General features: G+C 40.5%; 1 protein-coding gene and 1 long non-coding RNA gene across 2 annotated transcripts in view; one reads left to right on the top strand and one right to left on the bottom strand.

Annotated features, from left to right (window-relative positions):
- Window positions 1–1,892: 1,892 nt before the first annotated feature.
- On the bottom strand, window positions 1,893–13,968 carry LOC118235228. The gene is made up of 3 exons (XR_004766808.1): window positions 13,861–13,968; window positions 12,153–12,208; window positions 1,893–4,340 (listed from the first exon to the last, which is right to left on the bottom strand). It is a non-coding gene; the product is annotated as an uncharacterized LOC118235228 (long non-coding RNA).
- The window catches only part of LOC118235227, a 30,780-nt gene continuing 17,760 nt past the window's right edge, over window positions 2,991–16,010 (top strand). Inside the window, exon 1 of the mRNA XM_035432375.1 lies at window positions 2,991–3,374. The gene's annotated coding sequence lies outside the window, so the exon portion shown is untranslated. The remainder of the gene's footprint in view (window positions 3,375–16,010) is intronic.

Here is a 16,010-nt window from a genome sequence, read left to right on the forward strand (position 1 = left end):
GGATGAAAAAACTGTCTTAAGCGCAGATTCTTGGTAACCATCAGGTTCAAGCAGCAAAGTAATGGAGGCCATTTTGTGCTTTTTAAACCTATGGATCAACCTTTTTAGCGTAATTAATATGCGCATGCGATGCTGATTTAAAATGGGAAATGTCATAAAATGTAAAAAAAATGGTGTTGTAGTTTTGTAAGCATGATAACTGGTGGCCATTTCTCTGGCTCTTGGTAGTCTCCTATATAGGTTTATATATTTTTCTGAACTAGGTGTATGAACAGTCTCTGCAAAATAAAAAATAGGGCTAAAATTTTTTACAGGTAATTTCTAGAAAAATTCATAATTTCAGATTTTGACCTGTTGTTTTCCATTCTCTATGGCTCCAAGTAAGAAAATACATACTTTCTTTAGTGACCACAATACCTGATGATGCTATCAATGCTACTCAGCACTGCCTCATAGTAAGAGAGTGAACACTGGATTGAGCCACTGGATCATGAACATGTAAAATCCATGGAGTCAAGCAAACCGGTGGTGTGCTGTTTTCCTTTTCTTTTCTTTTTTTTTTTTGTGGCTGTTGTTTTATTTCATGGGTGAACCAGCAGGTGGCAGTGTTGCTCTCAAGTCCTATGTAAATGGTAAATGGACTGCATTTATACAGCGCTTTTATCCAAAGCGCTGTACAATTGATGCCTCTCATTCGCCAGAGCAGTTAGGGGTTAGGTGTCTTGCTCAAGGACACTTCGCCACGCCCAGGGCGGGCTTTGAACCGGCAACCCTCTGACTGCCAGACAATCGGTCTTACCTCCTGAGCTATGTCGCCCCCATATGTGGACATTAACCATCGTTCTGAAGGTATAGTATATGAAGAACATGGTGCATCTAATAAAGATGCATTTGTGCATTCGTGGGGGGGATGGGGGATTGACCCAGCACCATCCCCTCTTCATTGGAGGGTCCCTTCATTATCATTCTGAAGTTAATAACAACTTAATCAGCCAGATAGGCCTCAGTCCTGCCCTCCCCATGTCCGCTCACTTTTTATTTATTTGTTTATTTAAAAATGTCCCCAACCACACAGCTCTGTGTGAAAAGCTCATACCAAACACATCACCCTGCTAAAAAATAAAAAAATAAGGTGCAATATTCACACTTACTATGGTTTTTGTTCCATGGGGGTTTCAGAAAGAGCACATAGCAACACAGGAGTAAACATTTTGGGGAGGGGGGGGGGGGGGAGTGAATCAAAAAAAGAAGAAAGAACTTAAATGCATCAATTTGTTAAATTTTTAAGATTTGCTAAATATTTTTACCCTTCTCCAAATTTGTCCTTAATATTTCTAGATATTTCTAGCGTTCTCCAAATGTATCCTGAGAAGAACACTGATGTTCTCCACTACTTCATGCCAATCCATGTTTGTGAAATGGGTGTAATGTAATAATATAATATTAATACATAATAATGCATTAAAATAATGTTCATTTGGTTTATTTTGTGGACTATGAGCGGTGTAACCGGTGAGTGAGGGGGCAATAGCTTGCACCATCGTTGTGGCAGGATATGCGTGGTGTTGCTCTCCAACCCATTTCACACCTCATGTTTGAATGTGGCCTGCCATTTTAGACTATGATTCACTTTATTTCCTTTTGTTGTTTACACATGAATGTTTTTTTGTCTTTATACTTCATTATTTATTTTCGCCATAGGAGGTCTGGGTTCTATTCAATGGAACATTCCGCACTTGGTGGAGCTAACTGCACTTTGTGCGATGATGGATGTTGTGTTGGAGATGAAATCACCCTCATGGCCCCATGAAGTTAAAAATCAAAAATTTTAAGCAGCAACTATGAACCAAAAAAGAAATACAATTACAGATACAATAAGGAAATATAATAACTGAAGGAAGGGTACTGCACATTTTTATAAATTAAACTTTGCTTTTGAAATCAAATGATGACAAGCAGGCTCTTTCTAACTGGACTCGAGTTTTTTTGTTTGCTTTTCTGAGTGACAAAAGGAAGTGATTATCCTACAGTTGGTGGCTAAGGCTAGCTTCCTTCTGTGACGTGTATATATATATATATATATATATATATATATATATATATCTTACAGGGTGAAGTGATATTACTGCACCCACCTCCTTGCTGAGAGGAAGCATGATGTGGAGTTCCACTCTGCTTTGCTCATGAGCAATAATCCCTGACACCATCAGATGCACACTTCAATATTAAACAATGATTCATCATTTTACCATTGGTTGCTGGATTCTGTTGTTTCTTACACCAGAATATACTCCTGTTTTTGCAAAAGGTAAGTTAACATCTGACAATCGAAAGGGTTACATAGCAGGGCTGTTTCAGAGTAACGGTCATCTCTTGTGAAAAGCTTTCGGGTGTAGAAGTGCATAATATTTCCATCTGATTTCAAGAATTGGTTGGTTGTGTATTTGGCTGAATTATTTGTGAATGCGTGGAAACCATTTTAATGTTTGTTCTGCTAGATAAAGTCATCCAGGTACTGCGTGGATTGGATGCCATGTTACGTTGCACATCAAAGAGAAGTTTTCTTCCGAAGTGGGAATGGGACTCCAATCAGACATCAAGTAACATCAAGACATTAGTGGTCAACGGCACTGCAGATCTGCTGGTGGAAAACTTCCAGAAGATAAACGAAGGCCTATACTACTGTATCAATGGAACAGAACAAAACAAATCTGCAGTGAAACTGGAACAGCTGGGCAAATACAGTATTGAATCACATATTACAGATTGAAACATTACAATATTGAATTATATAATACAAATTACATGTACAGAGTTGAAAAGTAGTTAAATAATCATTCAAATTTTAATACGTTTTATAAGCAGAAATATATGCAACCCTATTATGTTTGAATATCATTTTAACTGTAATTATATGCACATACATACTGTACATACATACATACATATCAAGCGAATGTATTATTTTTTCCCAGGTGTAAAGGATAGCACGCCTGTGTACAGAATCAGCAGGACCGGCTCGTTGCATCTCTTTTGTGAACATCTAACACCAAAAAGGCTTGAGGGCTTTTGGAGCTGGAGACAGACTGGGTCTGAAGAAGACTGCAAACGGCCTGGTTCAGGACAGACTGGGTCTGAAGGAGACTGCAAACGGCCTGGTTCAGGACAGACTGGGTCTGAAGGAGACTGCAAACGGTCTGGCTCAGACCTGGAGCACTTTGGAAATCGGTCTGAAGTAAAGAGTGGGTCCGGCAACAAATTTTCACTGAACATCTCCCCTCTGCTCTGGAATGACTCTGGACAATATCGATGCGCTCTTTGTGATGGCGACAAACTTCACAAGCAATGCACTTATGAAATAATTACAGTGAAAGGTAATGTCAGCCATTATACATTCCCACTATTACGCTTATTTAGGAACTGCAAAAATGCTTTTTTACAAAAAAGTAGTAAGATGGAGTGAAATTTAATCTTCCAGCAAATCCTCTGCAGCAGACCTACTCAGCCCTGAGCTCTCATGTTTGGCTACATTTCAATAAGGAACGGAGACAGAAAATGCGTTTGCTCGTTAAAAACGGAATGTAATTTTGAGGCGTTTATATGGTATTAGCATGCCAAACTGTTTGGACCAGGGCTGCCCAACCCTGTTCCTGGAGATCTACCATCGTATAGGTTTTCATTTCTAACTTAATTTGGCACACTAGACTCTACTAATTGGCAGCTCTATGAGATGATCTCTAGCCGTTGAATGAGGTGTGCTTTGTTATGGTTGGAGTGAAGAGGTACAGGACAGTAGATCTCTAGCTGTTGAATGAGGTGTGCTTTGTTAGGGTTGGAGTGAAGACGTACAGGACAGTAGATCTCCAAACCTACAGGATGGTAGAGCAGGGTTGGGCAGCCGTGGTTCAGACTATTGCACTGATACTAGTATTAGCACATGTAAAACTGTATGGGACTTGTTGTTGTTCTTGTCGTTGTGTAGTGTTGTGTTATGCTACATTATGTTATGTTATGTTAAGTCACAGCATTGTGTGTGTCTGCCCCTGCAGTGTACTCCGAGCCCGTGGAGCTGACTGAGGGAAAGAATGGCTCCCTGGTCTGCGCCGTTTCTTGTGCAGAGAGGTTCACCAGACTGCTGTGGATCGACACGCAGAGTCACCAAACGTTCTCCTACCGCAAGGCACAAGAGTCCGCGGGCGAGTTCCGGCTCGTGGTGAGGAACGTCACGCTGGCGCAGAACGCTTGGGAGTGCGCCGTGTTCCACCAGGGCCGACTCCGAGCGCTGGTCCCGTTCACACTGACTGTGAAGAGCCGAGCCACACGGCCCCCCGGGCCCCCTGCTGGAGGTGAGGGAGCGAGAGTCACAGACAGACCGGGCCAGGACCCTACTGAAGCATCTGCACAAAATCCCTCCGGTAAAAAAGTGTGTGTGCGTGTGCATGTGTGCGTGTGTATGTTGTGTGTGTGCGCGTGTGCTTGTGCGTGCGTGTACATGTGTATGTATGCATGTATACATATACAGTATGAATGCGTGTATGTATTTCTTGTATGTATGCATGCATGTATTCATGTAAGCATGTACGCATGTTTGTAAGTACATATTGTTGATAAATCCAAAATACCGGTCTGTGTAAATAATCTTCGTATTGCTGAAAAGACAAACATAATGTTTGTAACAGAAGGTGTCCCAGGTACCAGATGTCTGAGCACTCCAGTGCTCTTTCTTCTTAGTGATGCTTCAAACAGGTGATTTTGGTTAGCCTAAGATATGTCTCTGTTTTTGAAAAATTATTTCTCAGCCTCATAATGGCTTTGTTACGTCCCTCCGCCTCAGGTGGGGGCGCTGGCCGTTTGGACACATGCGTGTGTCTTGTTACAGGTAATTGAGAGCACCTGTGGCGGTGCCCTTTTAAGAAGCCTGGAGTCGGCTTCTCGAGATGGGGGCTTTTTCTCCTCACCTCTCGACCACGGCCGGCTCTTGATTTTTATCATGTTTTGCAGCTATTCTGGTATTCCGTATGTGTAGTTAAATAAAGTTATTGGTTATTTTTGGGAAACCTTGGTTTTGGCTTCGTTATGTTTGTGGGGGCTTGAGAGCAACCGTAACCGGCTTCCTCTGTACAAAAATACCCTTAAATACAAGCTTAGAATGTGCACTTTAACCACATGAACTGTTTGATAACATAAAATTGGAGTACACAGCCAAAAGCCTGTGTGTGTGTGCGTGTACAACTATCTATCCCTGTTTGGTACTCTTTAATAGTTGTTTGTTTATGTATTTTTCATAGGAAACAGTCAAATTTATCTGTCACTGGTCTGCCTCTCTGGTCTTCTCGTAAGCGTGGGAACAGTTTTCATAATCCACTGCTGTCGGAGACGTCAAGGTAAGGAAAACGAAGCACTATATAAATGTTTTTTAATATTTAATGTTCATTATGAAATGCATTGTTTATTTACTTTATGATGCTTTTCTCATTTTAATCAGCATAAAATATCATTGGTTAGAATGACAATGTTGAAAATGTTTTTACAAATTTGCATTTTTAACTTACAATGAAGTGCTTCTGGCAGTAAAAACATCAAAATATGAAATTTCTCCTACATGCTACTTTGAAATTGTGCATAATCTGCAGGTCCCTGGCTGTGCATTTAAAAAATGAATTCAGTTTTGTTTGGCTTTTTTTGCCTATTTTTTATTTTATTTTATTTATTTTTTTACAACATGTGAGACAGGCCATAACAGTCAACTCCCAGTGAAAGACTAAACATAAGATAAAAGAGAAACATTGAGAATGTCATAACAAAATACTGCACTCAATTTGTCCATTAAATGTCCATCTACCCACAAACCCACCCACCCCTAAGTGCATTGCAGACAGACAAAAAGATCAGTCAGACAAACAGGACAAAAACAAGCAGCAACAGAAAAATGCAATTCAGGAAAATCAGTAAGGAATAACACATCATAAAAATTGGGGAATTGCAGTTGGTGCTCTAAATGCTCAGGGAAAAGACAACAGCAATAAATGAGTAAATAAATAAAAAGTGTGTGGGTGCATCGTGTGTGCGCGTGTATGCATGTCAGCTACAAAATTATTCAGGCTTTTCAGCAGTTCAAAAAAAGGCAGTTTATAAATAGGGCTATCTAAAATAGATTCACTCTTTAAAGCTGAAACATTGTTCATTGGATTCGTGGTATTTTGCCTCTTATTTGTTTCACTCCGTGACATGTACAGAGGCGTTGTGGTTTCAGCCAGAACATTTATTTTAATTGTGTTTTCTGTCTGTTTCTCTGTAGGCCCAATCCAACCGCCCCCTCCCACACCCCTCCCCACCCAACCCTCCGCCAAAGGTGATGAACAGACCCCAGATGACGACGGTGCTGTTCATTATGCTGCAGTGCATTTTAAAATGAAGAAAGGTAGTGTTATCCTGCACGAATCGTCCATTGTGTTTCTGCATCCGATCGCTTAAGATGCTTAAGGCATGCATCTCCCAGCTCGCGCATTAGCCTGAACGCGCTAACCACACTGCATGCGGCGTGAAAATGTTCACATGTATTTTTACATCCTCCATTTTGCATCTCCATCCTCTGACTTCTGCTTTCTTTCAACAGAAGCTGACTCCAGTACATCAGCCGCATTTGCTGTAAGCATTTATTTAATGAATTAATTTATTGTTCGTTTATTGAAAACAAAAGCACACATTTTCCTGAAACTTTTCATGCTCTTGATAAATATGCAATGCAATATCTACAGCTGCAAGCCTTTTAAAATGTTCTCTCATTTAGACTGACAATCTGACTCCTGAAGAGGACTCGGTGATATACGCAGATGTGGTCCTGGCAACTGGAATAAGAAGATAATTCGTTCATTTTAATTTTACTGCAGACGTAATTTGTTCAAGTCTTTTTTTAGGTTCTGACAAAACATACATCTGCATATGAGAAGTTTTTGGGGGATTTCCTTTACAGATTTATGGAAAGAAAATGTAGTTGTTGGAAATGAAAACTTCTGCTAATGTTAAAATTTGAAATGGGGAAGTGGTTATATATTTAGTTTTAGCTACTGTGAAAAAATGAAATAAAAAGGAACTCAAATTCACTTTGGAGTAGCACCAGTAATACTAGTTTTTCAGTGAAGGATACAAATGGTTAATTTTCGCTTGCTGAATGCAGGACATGCATTGCTGATGCTCTTTTTATAATGGGTCATTTAATTGCTTAATTACTATTCTTTCATCTATTGTCTATTTAATATTTTTTTGTTTAAAGAAATCAAAATGCACATGTTTTGTGAATTCTTTATGCATTCCTCAAAACCTTTAAAATTTTTTTTTTTTTTTTTAAATACAATTAAGCCGATTTTTGAATGTCACGCACAGAGTGTTAAGTTCTTTGGGAAAGAATAGAAAATGTGATATTACCACTGGTGCAAGCGGGATAATGGCGCCTCCTTGTGTCATTATATGAAATTACTTTAATGATTATAAAAATCTGGGATTTTGATAGGAAACATGCAGAGATTTAGAAGATGTACACATTAAACTGAAGCAAACACTTTTTATGCCATGTGCTGTATAATTTATTCTAAATATATGGCTACATGCAAGATTAACATTAACATTAAGGTTCTGCAAGATCCCTAACTTTGCAGTGAAATACTGAAAAATAAACAAACTAATCCACTGGCCATTCCTCGCCCAGATTAAACACATATCCTGTAAACAACATATCTGTGTGTTTTAATGTGATAATTTACATATTTACTTGAATTTTATTATCAATTATGTGTCACGGATTGGTGAGGGAATGGACCCAAATGCAGAGTAAAACAAAACCCAAGAACTCCAAAAGGGAACTTCACAGACTTTAATTACAAAAACTCAAGAACAAACACAGATAACCAAACAACCTCACAGGGCAAATCCCAAAAACAGAAAATCCAAAAATCACAAGAAGCCAAACAGGCAGGGCAGAAACAGACAGACAAAAACAGGCACGGGGAAACACGGGCAAACTCTCAGGCAAAACAGAGGCAGGAACACAGGCAGACACTCGGTGAGAAACACACGCGGAAACACAAGCGAAAACACAAGGAGCCCCCGAGTCAGGGAAGAAGAGAACTTAAATAGACAAGACCCTAACGAGACACAGGAGGGCACAATGCACAATCAGACCACAGAGGGAAGGGATAACTAGAAACAACTGAAAAACACTAGAATAATTGGAACCAATGATACAATTAAACAGGGAAAAAGGAACAGAACTACTGCCATCTGGCGGCCGAAAAAGGAAGACGGAAAACAGGAACAGAAACCTGACGGTATGTCTTTTTTCAGATAATGTTATCTATCATGGCTTTTATAGCTTAAGTTAATTCAAGCATGTAGGCTACCCATTTATGCTGATACATTCACAGAAGAAATTCATGTTAAACAGCTCATATAAAACCCAACAGTACAGACTCGCCTAACAATTAAACCCACCAACTTCCAGTTTCAAGCCCATGTCTACAACAAACACAAGAAGTTTATGTAACCTCACTGAGGTCATTAGGCCTACTGCTAATCTCACTCTCAATAGAATTGATTAGCAGTATCTAACATGCCATTATTTGTACTGAATATTTGAGACTGGACATCTGTTTGTTGTTTGTCTGATGATTTGCTAACAATGTCATAAGACTTGGACGTGGAGAAAATAATACTTCACGTTTCATGTATTTCAATGAGCAAACGCCATCATTAAAATTACACTTAAGTCATTTATTGGTCATACTGCACCCTGTGTGTCCCTGTGTGTGTGGGTGCATGTGTGAATGTGCGTGTATATGTGTGTGTGTATGTGTGTGTGTGTGCTTGTGTGTGTGCGCGTATATGTGTGTGTGTGTGTGTGTGTGTGTGTGTGTGTGTGTGCGCGTGCTTGTGAGTGTGTGTGTGTGCGTGTGCACGTGCGCAAGACCCGGCAATTCATTTTTTGTCCCATATGAACCTCTCCTGCACTGCAAGGGACATTCAGTAAAAGTAGAAATAATACTTTCGAAATATTTTCACTGCAACACATTTTTGCCATGCAAGACACTTGTATTATGTAAAAGAATTAAAACTTAATATACAAAATAATTACAAATATTAATAAGATGTAATTACATAATTAATAAACAATAATATCAATAATAATGAATCAATCAGTACTTCAAAACACACTTTGGTATTAAGTATTTCGGGTGGATTGTGACAATTTTCCATTTCCATACTCTCCTTTAGGTTTATATATTTTTCTGAACTAGGTGTATGAACAGTCTCTACAAAATAAAAAAAGGGCTAAAATGTTTTTACAGGTAATTTCCAGCAAAATTCAGAATTTCAGATTTTGACCTGTTGTTTTTCGTTATAAGAAATGCATTCTCTATGGCTCCAAGTAAAAAAATACATACTTTCTTAAGTGACCAAAATACCTGATGATGCTATCAATGCTATTCAGCACTGGTTTATAGCAAGATAGTGAACACTGGATTGAGCCACTGTGTTGCGTTCTGGTATGTTTTGTTGTCTCTCCGTTCACTCTCTCTCTAAGTCCTCCCTCCTGCTGCCATTCGCCATTCAACCCATCAATCATCATTACCCTACTTCCTCCCGCTTTACCCAATCAGAGGAAGTTTCCCGCAGTTCAAAAACCCACCGGTCATATCTGTAAAGAAGAACGCAATCCAGTCATTCATTCCTTCTATGTTCGTGATTCTTCGCGCTTGTCGCTGTGGTTTCGTATGTATTTTTTCCTACCCGTTTGTTGATTAGCTGTGTATGTGTTTTCCCTTTGTCTTACCCTGGCGTTGTCCCGTTGTCGGCCACGCCGAGACTGGGATAGGCAAGAGAGAGGCCTCTATACATTAACACGTAGGGTGGATGTATAGCCTATAAATGTCTAGACATATTAGAATAGGAGTGCTTGCCAACCCTTGTATTTAGGTTTGGGTAGCTAGAGTAGGTAGTTAGGCTTTTGTTTAGTATTTCTAGGTAGACAGTCCTCTGCTTTTTGTTAAAGCTAGCGTTGTTTGGTTTTGTTACTTTCTTTCCTTTGGCAGCACTCCAGTGGTTCCAGTCTTCGGTTGAGTGTACAGTCTGTATATATTGGTTTCTATTGTAAACAGCACCTATTTCACTATTGTCACTTTTTTCACAACTAAACACTTGTCACTATATTACGGCGTGCTGTTGTTATTTCGTCCCCCATCCGCTCATCCTACACGTTCCATCTCCCGGTAATCCGAGCCCTAAAATACCCCTGGAGCCCCGGACTACCGGGTCGTAACACACTGGATCGTGAACATGTAAAATGCATGGAGTAAAGCAAACTGGTGTTGTGCCGTTTTCCTTTTCTTTTTTTTTTCGGTTGCTGTTGTTTTATTTCATGGGTGAACCAGCAGGTGGCAGTGCTGCTCTCCAGTGGACAATAACCATCATTCTGAAGGTATAGTACATGAAGAATATGGTACATCTAATAAAGATGCATTCGTAACAGAGACGAATATTATGAAACTACTTCTCTAAAATTTTTTTTAAAAACAGAACATTCCCTGGGGGGGGGGGGGGGGGGGGGGGGGGGGCATAGGGTAGGGCATAGGGGGTAGGGTGATGTTGGGGTTGGGGGTTGACCCAGCACCAATCCCCTATTCCTTGGAGGACCCCTTCATTATCATTCTGAAGTGAATATATTAACAGCTTAATAGCGCCAACAGTATTTTGCATGAATGAACTTAATCAGCCAGATAGGCCTCAGTCCTGCCCTCCCCATGCCCGCACACTTTTTATTTATTTATTTATTTATTTATTATTTTTATTTATTTATTTATTTAAAAATTTACCAACCACACAATCACACTGAACAGCTCATACCAAACAAGTCATCCTGCTAAAAAGTATAAAAATTGAACGCAATATAATAATAAGGTGCAATATTCACACTTACTATGGTTTGTGTTCCATGGGGGTTTCAGAATGAGCACATAGCAACAGAGGAGTAAACATTTGTTCAATTTTTAAGATTTACTAGACAGTCACACCGGCAGCGCAGTGCCAGTCACAGTGGCAGCTCAGTGCCAGTCACACAGTGCAGTGCCAGTCACACAGCGCAGTGCCAGTCACACAGCGCAGTGCCAGTCACATGGGCAGCGCAGTGCCAGTCACACAGTGCAGTGCCAGTCACACAGCGCAGTGCCAGTCACAGTGGCTGCGCAGTGCCAGTCACACAGTGCAGTGCCAGTCACACAGCGCAGTGCCAGTCACACGGGCAGCTCAGTGCCAGTCACACGGGCAGCGCCAGTCACAGTGGCTGCGCAGTGCCAGTCACACCGGCAGCGCAGTGCCAGTCACACGGGCAGCTCAGTGCCAGTCACAGTGGCAGCGCAGTGCCAGTCACACGGGCAGCGCAGTGCCAGTCACACCGGCAGCGCAGTGCCAGTTACAGTGGCAGAGCAGTGCCAGTCACACAGTGCAGTGCCAGCCACACGGGCAGCGCAGTGCCAGTCACAGTGGCTGCGCAGTGCCAGTCACACAGCGCAGTGCCAGTCACACAGCGCAGTGCCAGTCACACAGCGCAGTGCCAGTCACACAGCGCAGTGCCAGTCACACGGGCAGCGCAGTGCCAGTCACACGGGCAGCGCAGTGCCAGTCACACAGCGCAGTGCCAGTCACACGGGCAGCTCACTCTGGCGCGGGTCCTTCAGCTTTAATTGCCACCATTTTCTCTCTGCTGTGCTCTCAGCCAGTTACAAGAGAAAAATCCAACCGGACGAGTCAGACCTGAAGCCGGTGAAGGTGCGAGCAGGTGCAAATGGCAGGTATTTAAAAGCCAACCAGTGTCTGAAAAATGTCACCACGGCAGAACGGTACAATAGCAAAGATCTGTCTACTTCACAAGTCATGGCACATGAATCCACTGTGTATTCAAGGGTAATAAATACACAAGACACACTGATCAGTAAACACACTAGGTGTTCTGCAGGTACACAAATGAAACTTATTTTAACAGTAAATTAAGTAATATGACAATCTCAAGTTCGTTGTATTATCTTTTTAAATATGTAAACACTGCATTTGTAATATGTGCTTGTGCATCACAGCACTGGAATTCAATATTTGAATGATCTTACCGGTTTCCCGAAATCCAGGCCATCTTGGGAGATGGGTTTGACTTGTTCCTTCATGTCTTCAGGAAAAAAAAAGGATATTCTCTGTGCATTACTGCTCCCAGCACCACAACATGTAATTGCACATTACAAGCCAGAGAAAGGGTAGACTACATCACAAAGGAATTAGTTATTAAATTGCGTGCGTATATATGGCTCTGTTAGACTTGTAATCACACAATTCTTGTGAACATTCTCAACTTTTATTTAAGGGTATTCTTTACACGCTTTGGTTTCACCATGTAGAAATTACAGCACTTTTTATACACAACCTCCCATTTCAGGGCACCATAACGTTTGGGACATATTGATGTTATGTAAATTAAAGTAGCCATGTTTAATACTTTGTTGCATATCTTTTGCATGCAGAGACTGCCTGAAGCCTCTTCTCTGCCAGGCCTGCACTGCAGCAACCTTCCTGCTTGTTTCAGGGGTTAGTTGCCTTAAGTTTTTTCTTCAGAGCTCTGACTGTTTTTGTTTGTTTTTTCAATAATTCGCAGTTTCATAATGGCTTTCTTAACTTTCATTGACAAGCGATAATAACACAGGCAATCAAAAGTATAGAATCAAGACTAGACACTAAGTAGATGGAAAGCTTTCTAATACCTGCACTAAGGAAGTAACTGAACACACCTGACCAATCAGAAACACCTGTGATGTCAATTGTCCCAAACCTTGTGTTAGTAAAAAGTGCTGTAATTTCAAAATGGTGAAACCGAAATGTATTTTTAAAATACCCCTTTGTAAAAGCTGAGAATGTGAACTTTAACCACACTTGATATCTGTAAAACAAGATTTGTTTTATAAACCACGTGTAAATTGTGTTTTGCGGTTCACAAAACACGCGTAAATAATACTGCCATTGCATTCGCACCATATATACCTGTTTTCGAAATTACAGTACAGCGGTGTTCACCACGCACCTACTGCAGGAGTTTGCACCGAGCTACATTGTCAACGGAATTCACAAGCAGTCGCAGGATTAAACCGAATTCCTCCCTTCAATCACATTTACTTGCCTGAGCCAAGCAAACTAAAATGCCTAAATCTGTTGTGCAGCTCGTGAAATAAAACGCATTCTTACAGGATCGTTATGTCATCAAACCTTGATTCGCAAGCGCACTCGCCCCATTTTGACTTGGGGAATCGCAAGGGAACATTAGACAACTTACAATTTACCGACTTGTGTTTTGGTAAAGGAAACGATATAATGGGCTACTAACTATACTTCAGACAAACAGCACAACGATTACGCGTAGGCCTATTATTCAACAGTAGCCTACAATGTTCACTATAACTAGCTTGTTATTTATTAGATGCAATGCTAAGTAGGCTATTTGTAATAACGCATAGATAATGTCAAAACTGCTGAACTAAGTTCACGAACGGCTTCCACAACAACTGGAATCGGACACTCAAAGCTCAATAGAAATTAGTTTCAGTTGCTTATTAACTGAAATTGAAACGCCAAGTGTTTACGTGCCTGTCATGTCGGATTGTCTTAATTTGTAACGTGCGGCACATTAACGACAATTATTTATGTAATGGAAATGTGACGAGAACGACTGAGATGATTCATGTATACAAGACGGTAAAGCAAGCTAGATATGTTCTTTAAAACAAAATAAGCTAATTGTCACAAAAATATGTCTTATGCAAAAATATTCCTTACCACTTTTGGTCGTTCAGAAGTCATCCAGCAAATTTTCAAGATTGTCTTGTACCGGATCTCTCGGTAGTTTATCATAAAAGCACGTTTATTGTCAGCAGAAGATACGCCATATTCAGCTGGTGATTGGTTGAAGCATATCCAGCGGACCAATAGCAAAGCAGTAACTTTCTGTTTTTCAGTTTTTCGGGATTTTTTTTCTCATGCTTGCAGCAGTTGGAAAGAAGACGTCTCCCCACAGACCACCAAATAGTTTTCTTGGATGGTTAGAAACATTGGCAAAACCAATCGGGGGATCATTTTACATTCATGACTTCGTCACATTTGAAATTAATATATACATACAAATTAATAAAACAGAGTTTTACATAATATCTTAATTGCATTTTTAGATATAGGTAGGCTATTAGTAAAGTTGATTGGATGAACGTAATGTGTAAAGTCACGTTTAACTTACTTAATCCTCAGTCAAACTCTTCTAAGGGGTTCAATGAGTGACAAAAATTTCTGAACATAAATTTAATTTGTGGTAGAGCGGTGGCATCACAAGTCGAACGTATAATGTATTGTAGCCCACTGCAGTGTTGCATAACACCGTCACTGCATCAGGCGAATGCTTTGCAGATGATTAACAGCGTGTTCGTGAAGGCATTATCTGCACTTTATGAAGTCTATATGTACTTACTCATCAGAAAATGAACATAAGGCCATATATATTTTTATAATCTAAGGAAAACAACTCAATGGTGTCTCATTGAGATCTAATCACAAACGCTTGACAAATTACATGGAAAATGTCATTACTTCTGGATGGCACGTTTAATAACGTGAAAAATGAGTTTTAAAAACCAAACTCTAAGGAATCTTTCGTCAAATAAGCTCGTACAAGTAAATTTAATTTTATTATCTGCCATAAAATTAATGAGGGGGGGGGTCGTCTGAAATTGTGTGCAATTTCTGTGTTCATCAGGAAGCTCGCATGCGCCACCTAGCGGTGATAATCGGAATAAAAGCCTGGCTCGTTGCACAACCTTCCCTCTCCTGTCAGTAACGGATGTCCGAAGCTTCTGAGCTTCGCTGGCTTGTAGGTGAGAGGGTGGGTCAAAGTGGGTCATACTTTCTTTAGTGACCACAATACCTGATGATGCTATCAATGCTATTCAGCACTGCCTCATAGTAAGAGAGTGAACACTGGATTGAGCCACTGGATCGTGAACATATGAAATGCATGGAGTCAAGTGAACTGGTGGTGTGCTGTTTTCCTTTTCTTTTTTTTGTGGCTGTTGTTTTATTTCATGAGCAAACCAGCAGGTGGCAGTGTTGCTCTCCAGTCCTATGTAAAACGTAAATGGACTGCATTTATATAGTGCTTTTATCCAAAGCGCTTTACAATTGATGCCTCTCATTCACCAGAACAGTTAGGGGTTAGGTGTCTTGCTCAAGGACACTTTGCCATGCCCAGGGCGGGCTTTGAACCGGCAACCCTCTGACTGCCAGACAATCGGTCTTACCTCCTGAGCTATGTCGCCCCCATATGTGGACGTTAACCATCGTTCTGAAGGTATAGTACATGAAGAACATGGTACATCTAATAAAGATGCATTTGTGCATTCGTGGGGGGGATGGAGGGGTTGACCCAGCACCATCCCCTCTTCATTGGAGGGTCCCTTCATTATCATTCTGAAGTTAATAACAAACTTAATCAGCCAGATAGGCCTCAGTCCTGCCCTCCCCATGTCCGCTCACTTTTTATTTATTTGTTTATTTAAAAATGTCCCCAACCACACAGCTCTGTGTGAAAATACCATACCAAACACGTCATCCTGCTAAAAAAAAAAATAATAATAAGGTGCACTATTCACACTTACTATGGTTTGTGTTCTATGGGGGTTTCAGAATGAGCACATAGCAACACAGGAGTAAACATTTTGGGGGGGGGGGGGGGGAGTGAATCAAAAAAAGAAGAAAGAACTTGAATGCATCAATTTGTTCAATTTTTAAGATTTGCTAAATATTTTTACCCTTCTCCAAATTTGTCCTTAATATTTCTATATATTTCTAGCGTTCTCCAAATGTATCCTGAGAAGAACATGTTCTCCACTACTTCATGCCATTCCATGTTTGTGAAATGGGTGTAATGTAATAATATAATA

The sequence above is a fragment of the Anguilla anguilla genome, chromosome 9 (genome assembly GCF_013347855.1).
Source record: "Anguilla anguilla isolate fAngAng1 chromosome 9, fAngAng1.pri, whole genome shotgun sequence".
In the NCBI taxonomy this organism is placed as follows: domain Eukaryota; kingdom Metazoa; phylum Chordata; class Actinopteri; order Anguilliformes; family Anguillidae; genus Anguilla; species Anguilla anguilla.